The sequence below is a fragment of the Marmota monax genome, unplaced genomic scaffold (genome assembly GCF_021218885.2).
Source record: "Marmota monax isolate L192 unplaced genomic scaffold, Marmota_monax_Labrador192_F-V1.1 WCK01_AAM20220418_F8-fsc00255, whole genome shotgun sequence".
NCBI lineage: Eukaryota > Metazoa > Chordata > Mammalia > Rodentia > Sciuridae > Marmota > Marmota monax.
In genome coordinates this window covers 988,652-998,905 of record NW_026692704.1, presented here as the reverse complement: position 1 = coordinate 998,905, position 10,254 = coordinate 988,652, and the positions used below count along the sequence as shown (strand labels likewise).

The window sequence follows — 10,254 nt, the reverse complement described above, 5'->3', positions numbered from 1 at the left end:
AACCAAGAGAAGAGGAAAGATGAAATCCCATAAAAATTTGAGTAAAAGAAGGGGATACAGAGAAAGGGATGAAGAAAGAGAAAAGAACTAGAGAATAAAATTGAAAGAAAACAGGTTATGAACATGTAATAAACCACAGTGATTTTCATTTTATGTGTATCTACAAAGCATGAATTTAAAGTAAATAAAAAGTAGAAAGAAAAACAGGGTAGAAGAATGGGAAAAGGAAGTAATGGGAATTAAAATGACTCAAACTATATTCTAAGCATGTACAGTTATCTCAAAAATAATCTCAATATTATGTGTATTTGTACTGCACTGAAAAAATATTTTATATATATATATATATATATATATACATATTCATATATATATATATATATATATATATATATACATGTATGTGTGTGTGTATACATATATATAATGTTGACAGCTAACAAGATTTATTGGGGAAATCACTTTACCACATATACATATATTGAAAGTACAGTATACACCTCGAATATGTAAAATATTTACTTGCCAATTACCTTAGAAAACCTGAAAAAATACTATATCACTACTTCAAAATATGCACTCAGACCGATGACAAAAAGAAGAATTCAGAAAGAATATAAATACATAAAATTTAAAAGTACCAGTGATTATTCAAGATGGCAAAAGACCTGCTTGAACTCTTGGATGAAGTGGAATCTAAGTTTCAAAGACCTACCCACTGAGACTGGGTGCAGGTGAGCCACCCAAAGACTATGGCAACACACACAGCAATGTCCAAAACCTAGCCAGGGAGAAAGAAAAGCTAAGATCAACAGAAACATTTTTTAAAAGATGATCTTGACAGTTTTATTAATGTAATATTGAAGAGCCCAACTTTGATGAGAAAGAACTTTAAATTAAAATCTAAATCTTTAGGCAACACACCTGTCAGAGCCTGCATTCTAGGCCTTAGTAAAAGTTGCAGCCCAGTGTACAATTGGTAGAAGCACTATTCCATTTGGGATCGGAACAAATACTAACAGAGAGCATATGACTGCATTGTATAGCCTGTGATTTCTGGATTGTGAGCTACAATGAATGACTGTATGTGGGACAAAGCATGCAAATATCTATTTTTTTTAGAAACAACATGCCAGAATTCTACAAATTAATAACAAAGTTGGTAAAGAAGAAAGGAGCACAGGCTTATGCATGACCATGCAGCTGGAGAACTGTTGAAGAATTGAGTGACCCATAACAGATCATCAGCTTCGTTGGATTTGTGGTAAACATTGAGAATACATCATTTGACATTCTGACAAATGCCTCTATGTGACGCATCAGTCGTCATCCTGTTTATACCAAGGTGCACATCATATTATGCCATTTGGAAAAAAGACAGTGAAGAAAAGAATACTTACCATTAGTTATGTAAAATTCAAAGTATGTATTCAGAAGAATGTGGCTTATATTCTTAAGGTGTTAAAAGTCCTATTTTATTGACATTATTATTTTACTCCTTAAGTGGTTTATGTTTGTGTAAGAATAGCAATATGCTTCTTGAGGAGCCATTATATATGAAGTTTAAAATTCCTCACCTCAATTTCCAATTTTTTCTTAAAATTAGGAACTAGTGCATGAAGAGTCCTGACTTCATCTCTGACTAGCTGTGTGGCTTTGAAAAATTCAGTTTTCTAATTTGTAAAATAAAGGTAATATTAGTAACACAAAAATTTCATTTAAAAACTATGCTAATATATGTAAAGTTTAAAGATGCACATCTGATGAATATTAATTCCTATGTAAGTGTTTGACAGAACAACCAATAAAAGAAATCTAGGTACTTTGGATTAGACAGAGGGGAATGAAGGGAGGGGAGGTGGTATGGGGGTAGCAAAGACAGGGGAATGAATCGGACATTATTACCCTATGTGCATATATGATTACACGACTGGTGTAATTCTACATCATGTACAACCAGAAGAATGAGAAGCTACAATCCATATATGTATGATATGTCAAAATAGATTCTAGCTGTCAAATATAACTGTAGAACAAATAAAAAGAAGCCTAAAAAATATCTCTATGGGAATAAATAGCAAGAAAGAAAAGAGCAAAAGAAGGAATTGGGCTTATTCTTATTTCATGCTTTTCAAATTCATCCTCTGGAAATTATTTGTCACTTTCAGCTTCACTAATTTCTGCAAAACTGCCAACTTGGAAGAAGTTTTGGTAAAGAGAAAACTGTGAATGTGAAAATTTCAAAAACTAAGCTTGCCATCGTCAATTATCAGCATTTGCTGAATGGGACTTAAAGCCCATGTGAAAGTTGGAGAGTTTGGTTTTGAATCACACAATGTTTATCACCTTTACTTTAATGAGAAAATGATAATAAGGTTGAGCACTACAATTAGGTAAGCATCCTAAGAAGGGATCATGGAGATATTTATTAGAAAAATGTGCTCTCAGTTAGGATTTAAGTAAACTTCTGAATTTCCCTTAAGAAAAGATACCCTTATTTTATGCTTTGCTGGAACACCAAGTATGTGTACTTTCTGAACTCAGAGTTTCTGTAAAATTATTTACTTATTTTTTATTTATTTTTATGATTTTTATTATTCATATTACTATTTATTTTTACTATTTATTAAATATAAGTTTCTAGAGACACATGACCTACAGAAATTGAACCAGGAAGACATAGAAACTTTAAAACAATGAAACTAAAGATGACATCAAAAGCATACCAACAAACAAATGTTCAGGACCAGGACCAGGAAAATTCTCAGCCAAGTCCTACCATACCTTCAAAGACCTAACCCCAATCCTCTCAAATTACTCCATGAAATAGAAATGGAACCCTTCCAAACTCATTCTATGAAGCTAGTATCACCCTGACACCAAAATCAGACAAAGGCACATCAAAGAAAGGAACTTCACTTTTTTATTTATTTATTTATTTTTTTTTAAATTTTTTTTTATTGGTTGTTCAAAACATTATAAAGCTCTTGACATATCATATTTCATACATTAGATTCAAGTTGGTTATGAACTCCCAATTTTACCCCAAATACAGATTGCAGAATCACATCGGTTACACATCCACATTTTTACATAATGCCCTATTAGTAACTGTTGTATTCTGCTACCTTTCCTATCCTCTACCATCCCCCCTCCCTCCCCTCCCATCTTCTCTCTCTACCCCATACACTGTAATTCATATCTCTCCTTGTTTATTTTCCCATTCCCCTCACAACCTCTTATATGTAATTTTGTATAACAATGAGGGTCTCCCTCCATTACCATGCAATTTCCCTTTTCTCTCCCTTTCCATCCCACCTCATGTATCTGTTTAATGTTAATCTTTTCTTCCTGCTCTTCCTCCCTGCTCTGTTCTAGAACTTCAGACCAATATCCCTGATGAAGATTAGGGTCAAAAGTTCTTATTAAAATATGTGCAAATCGCATTCAAAAACATATTTAAAAGGATAGTAGGGGCTGGAATTGTGGCTCAGTGGTAGAGTGCTCGCCTAGCCTAGGTGGGACCCAGTTTCAATTCTCAGTACCACATAAAAAAAAAAAATGAAGGCATTGTGCTGTGTCCATCTACCAAAAAAAAAGAGATATATTCTCATTCTCTCTCCTTCTCTTAAAGAAAAAGAAAGAAAGAAAGAAAAATATAGTGCACCAAGATCTCATGGGTTTCATCCCAGGGATGCAAGGCTGGTTTAACATATGGAAATAAATAATTGTAATTCATCACATCAACAGACATAAAGACAAGCATCACATAATTTTATCAATAGATGCAGAAAAAGTATTTGACAAAATACAGCATCCATTCATATTCAAACCACTAGAAATACTAAGGATAGTATAAACATACTTTTATGTTATAAAATCTATCTATATTAGATCCAAAATCAACATCATTTTAAATGGAAAAGAAATGAAAGCACTCTAAAAACAAACAGTCAGGAATGCAGTCTTTCACCACTTACACTCAAGATAGTCCAGGAAAAACTAGCCAGAGCAATGAGAAGAAAGATATTAAACAGATATGAATAGGAAAAGAACTACTCAAAGTATATATTTAGAAGACCCTGAAAAACTTCTACAAATCATAAGCAAATTCAGTGAAGTAGAAGGATATAAAATTGACACTCATAGATCTGTTTTGTTCCCATAGAGCAGAGATGAATCAAATGGAAGAGAAATTAGGAAAACTATCACATTCACAATAGCTTCAAAAGGAGAGAAAATACCTGGGAATCAATATAACAAAGGAAGTGAAAGACCCCTATGATGAAAACCACAGAACTGTAAAAGAAACTGTGTATAGTATATATATATATATATATATATATATATATATATATATATATATATATATATATATAGTGTGTATGTGTGTGTGTACATATATACACACATGGGAATACTTAATTAAAAAAGAATGACTTTTGTCAGAAAATGGATGAATCTGGACACTATCATGGTTAGCAAAATAAGGCCATCACCAAAATCCAAAGGTTTTCTCTGATATGTGGATGCTGACACATAACAAGAATTGAGGGGTAGAACAGAAGTTCAGGAGATTAGACAAAGGAGAATAAAGGAAAGGGAAATGGGTCAGGTACAGGAAAGACATGGCATAATTCTGACATATTTTTTTCTATAAACATATGAATATAACACAGTGAATCTCTACAACCAAAGAATCCTGTACAGTGAATCTGGTATGAGTATAAGGCTGATTCGAATTAGAATAAAATGTACTCCATGTTTGTATAATTCAAAATATATTCTATTGCTTTATAACTAAAAAGAGTACCCAAAAATTAAAGAAAATTTTTAGAAATAACCTACTTACTAAATGAAAACTGGAAAAAAAAACAATTTAAAAATGATTTTAAACTTTCCAAATTTGATGGTAGATGTGTCTACATGGCCTAGAAGCTCAACAATCCATAAGTGAAAAAAACTTGAGGATATCCACACAATGAACAATACTTAAGTTACCAAAAGACAAAACAGAGAATTATGAAGTTAGAGAAAGAATTAGAGAAAGAATTATGAAAGTAGAGAAATTAGAGGGAGTTTTCACCCCAAACAAATGTTTTTTACTTGTATGTACAGCTAGTTTATTATCAGGAGACCATGGAAGACAGAAGATGTTAGAGTTACCTATCAAAGGTACTGGGTGAAAAATAATCAAACAAGAATTCTTTTTTTAATCTAAAACACCAATCTTTTATTGGGCATAATGTGAAAAGTACTGCTCTAGGATACCTTGCTGACAGTAAGAATAGGATGGTCATTTACTACCACTCTTCTAAAACTCTTTAATAAATTATGATTTTCTTACAGAAGTACATGTTACAACAAATTATGGCTAGATACATGACTTATGTATCTACATTGTCTCTTCCTTAGTTAGTGTTGATCTTAAGCATATTCTCTGTAAACATTTCAGTTTTCTAAAATTACCTAAAACATACTTAAAGTAGGATATTAAAATTATTATTCAAACAAGAATTCTATAATCAGTAAATTCTATCTCAGGAGTAAAAAAAAATAAGACATTTCTTGATAAATAAAGGTTGAAGTGGTCTTTTACCAAAGCTGAATTTTTCTAGTGTTGCAGAAGACGCCAGCACCTCATCTTCAATTTCCTCTTCTTCCTGCGTTCTTGTCCCCAGAATTCTGCAAAGCCCACAGACAAGCCACTGAAATTTTGCAGAACAAAGAGAGAACTGAGATGAAGAGTGTTACTCTAGGGGTTTATATAGCCTGCACTTTGCGGCTATTGGTCCAACTTGGAAACCTACTAATGCTATTGGTCTAAATTCATGCTAATTAGGCCTTCGAAAACAACAACTCTATTGGTCAGTCCTGAATCCCATTCAGTTTTGCCCTGCTTCCATTTTCTCTCTACTTGTGGAAAGGAGACATTGAAGTCCTTGAATTGTGCATGCTCAGTGATGTGTCTGTAGCTGCAGGCTACACAGAATGTGCTTTTGCAAGTAGGCATACCCACAGGGTGCAAGCTGGGCTGCAGCGGGGTAACATATTGGCTTGCTCCGGCTCACCTCAGCACAGGTGAACACATGCCTCAGGCCTGCCATGCCTGCATGACAAGTTCCACAGGGCTTTGGGGTTTGCTTGCCACTCATGCTCCAGTCCACCTGAGCAGTCACTCCTGCTCAGCTGCTCCACCTCTCCCCTGCCGCTTCTTGTCAGGGACCAGGCCATCCAAGCAGCTTGGCAGCCAGAGAGACATGTCATTACTAATATTCTGCCCTGTAGGAAATGCTGAAAGGAGTCCTTCAGGCTGAAATGAAACAACACTGTATTGTAATTTGAATCCACATGAATAAGCAAATCTTTACAGAAAAATGTAAAAGCCAATATTATTTTATTTTTTGGTTTATAATCATTTCCCTTCCTGTATAACTAAAAGTGAATAAAATGTATAAAATGAAAATCAGAAATCCATGTTAATGGGCATACAATGTAGAAAATATAATAGGATACAAAATACAATAATACATAATAATGACATAAAGATGAGAAGATGTATAGAAGCAGTGTGTTTATGCAAATGAAACCAAGTTTATATTATCCAAGTGGGAAGTTGAGGACCATGCATGCTCCTCCTGGCACCCTGCCCACCTGCCTATGCCCAAGCACACTCTGAGGACTAGACCCTCCCACACACTTCAGACCTGGACCTCTTTCAGTCACCAGGTCTTCACAAAGGAGCACATGGTCTTTATTTTGATTAATATTAAGTAGCATAATGCATTCAAATAACAAATATGAATTATGAAGTTAGAGAAAGAATTAGAGAAAGAATTATGAAAGTAGAGAAAGTAGAGGGAGTTTTCACCCCAAACAAATGTTTTTTACTTGTTGTACAGCTAGTTTATTATCAGGAGACCATGGAAGACAGAAGATGTTAGAGTTACCTATCAAAGGTACTGGGTGAAAAATAATCAAACAAGATCCTAATCCTATAGACAAATCTATCATCTATAATCTAATTTTTTAATAGAATCCAATGACTAATATTATAAGCAATATCATGAAAAGATTGTGTACTGATCATTCCTGATGGTGCTGTTTTGAAACACTTCATGTCCTATGAAACACTTTTTTTAAATTTTTTTCCCTGAATTGGTTCTAGTAAATTCTATTTATATGCATCCAAGAGCTAGCTGATCAAAATCATGTGAGGCTGCTCAGTACTGGTCCTCAGGGTTCACAGTTTAACAGACATCTATAGATGCTGCCATTATACAGGCCAAGACCAGTGTTTCTCTTTAGCAGGAGCTGGAGTAAACTAAAGCTGTGATTATGGGAGAAACTGCTGTTGCACAAATAGATACTTCTTCAGAAAATTAATTTTAATATACATAGTTATAGCATTTTCACCTTTTGGATATTTTTGGAATTTCATATTGTAGCAGAAAAAGAAAAAAAATAATAAAGGAATATTTAAAGATAATGGGACATTATGTCATACTGCCTTTTGACTTTCCTGAGTTCTTTTGTATGCAAGTTGGATTTTTCTTGTCCCTTTTTATAGCAGTCATTGCAACAGCTTCTTTGTCATTCCCCCAAAGTAGCAGCATTATAATATTTCTACTTTTCTTCTTATAGGAATTATCATCTGTATTTTTTTTTGCTTTAATGCTAACATCAAAATATGGGAATAGTTGATTTTTTTTGTCACTGTGGCTTTTGAATTTTGTTGACACTTTGATAGTCCTCAGGAAAGTTTTCCCAAATCACTGATGTTAATATGAAGTTCTTTTGCTTTCAGTGTACTTTTTTGATTGACATTGTACAGGCAATGCATTTAGAAGAATTTAATGAAGTTGCTTTATTTTCTAAGTTGACTGAAGGCCCATATACTCTAATCATGCTAGCACATGAGTATATTGCAGGTTCGTTTGGCTATGTTGATCAAATCATTCCAAGGTAATTAGGCTTATGAGATAATCTTTATAATTTCTAAAACTTTCATATTGGTCAAAGAATAAAACACTTTATAAGATATTATAAGAGGGCAATATTAATTGAAATGTTAGTTTTAGTGAAATTGTTGATCCTGTTTCTTCAGAATTTATAGGCAGAGAAGCAGACTACATACAAAATTAAAAATTAAAATGTGAAGGCTTTGAGAAATTTGTCATCTTTGACATACATGAGAATCAGATTATTTCATTTCTTGGCCATATCAGATTAGGAAAGAGTAAATCGATGAATAGCTTTGCATCTGTATGTGGACACAGATTATCAGAAATAAAAAGTGTTTGAAGGAAGAAAGACAATTGCATTTTCCCACTCTTAAATCTTTTGACAGCAAGAAATAATTATCAACTTTGACTTCCATCAAAGTAATAACAGTCAACAATATGACACAAGAAGTGCAAAATATTTTACTACATTTACACATGAAGATTACCAAAGATAATCAAACTGAAACACTAACTGGTAGCCAAAAAAGAAAGCTGTCTTTAGGAGTTCATTGGCCACTGCTAGATGAACCAGCAGATGAAATGAATCCCTGTTCTTGTCATAATGTTTGGAATCTTTTAAAATACAGAGAAACCAATCAGGTGAGAGTGTTTACTATTCAATTTATGGATGAAGCTGTCTTATCACAATTAATAATGAAATGTGTTGGGTTCTTCAATTTCTTTAAAATGCAGGATCAGCTAGCACCTGGTTATGCACATTGATGGATATTGTGCCATAGGATCTCTTTCTTCATGGGTTAAACAACGTATACCTGGAGCTACTTTACTACAACAGTATGAATAACATCTGGTATATAGCTTGCCTTTGATAGACATGGACAAATTTTCAGGTTTATATCCTAATCTAGACATTCATTCAAATTTCAGTGTTATTTCTACCAATGTTTCCATGATAACTTTATAAGATTCATTCTGAAAACTAGAATATGAAGCAGAAATTGATCAAGCAGATTACAGTGTATTTACACAGAGCCACCAGATGAAGAAATTAATTCAAGTCTTTTGATAAAGTGGAACAGAGCTTACTGAAACCAAAGCTTTCTTTCTGAACTCAAAGCTTCCCAAATGTGCATCATTAGCCTTTGGAAACAGCAGGTGTCTAAAATAGCAAAGTTTAATTTTATTTTTTACCAGGAAACATAAAAGTAAATCAGTGTTGTTTCTACTTTTTTACTTTTTGTTGTTGTTTTTCTTTCTTTTTTTTTTTTTGGAAGTTCAGATTTTTATGTTTTTGTTACATTACTCTTAAAAACATTATGGATCCCATCAAAACTTTTAAGGCTTATATTTTCTACAACCTGGAGATTAACCTCATAAATACAAGATAATTCTATTTCTTCAAAGCTCTACTGACTCCAGTATCAGTGATCTTATTAATTTTCACAGTACTATGGTTTATTTTTTACCTGTATTAATAAACATCATTTATAACTACCATCTCTCTCATTGAAATGTGACTGAAACCATCCATATTTGGAGTATCCCATCTTTCAACAAATTACTGACATCATTTTTAAAATTGTGTTGTATTTTCAAGCAACTATGCTTGGCATCATTTACTGCAGTTCCACCTATTTTGCTATGGAAAATGCAGCAAATCATGAGATCAAAACTTAAACTTTCAGGTCTTCTGCCATCCATATAATAAATTGGACAAGCTACTGTTTATATCCCCAGGTTAATTTGTTCTTATTTTGATGCTAAATAGCTTGTTTTTATTTCACTATGGATTATATTGTTATACTATAAAATTCTATATTTATTGTCTTATTGATTATGTTCCATCAGTTATTCTGTTCACTTATGTTACTTCTTTCACCTTTAAGAAAACTTTAAATACCAAATAAATTCAGTTATTTGTTTCTTCTGTGACACTATTCGCTTGTATTGTAGTCACCAAAATAACTTTTTTAATGGGATACACAGTTACAGCCATTTTTCATCATACCTTTGCATAGCCATTGCAGTCTATACAGTTCTAGTTTCACTGATTTCTTTCAATAAATTTTTCTTGGAAAAATATACAAAAAGTGAGAATGTTTACAATCGACAGGATAGGCTTTTAGTGACTGTTGTAACACATTACCTCCATAGGTACTTTAGATTTTTCTTCTTCCAGTACTATAAGTATGAGCTCAGATACAAAACAATAGAAAAGATCACTTTCTCAAGACCCTTTCAACAAGTTTCAAAACTAAGAAGTTTCCAGAACCACCAAACAATATGG

At 33.0% G+C, this 10,254-nt stretch overlaps 2 pseudogenes; both read left to right on the top strand.

The window, feature by feature from the left end:
* The first annotated feature begins 656 nt into the window (after positions 1-656).
* On the top strand, positions 657-1,275 carry LOC124094106 (cilia- and flagella-associated protein 418-like; annotated as a pseudogene).
* A 4,678-nt stretch (positions 1,276-5,953) lies between these two features.
* Positions 5,954-8,145, top strand: LOC124094104 (cholesterol transporter ABCA5-like; annotated as a pseudogene).
* Positions 8,146-10,254: the final 2,109 nt, after the last annotated feature.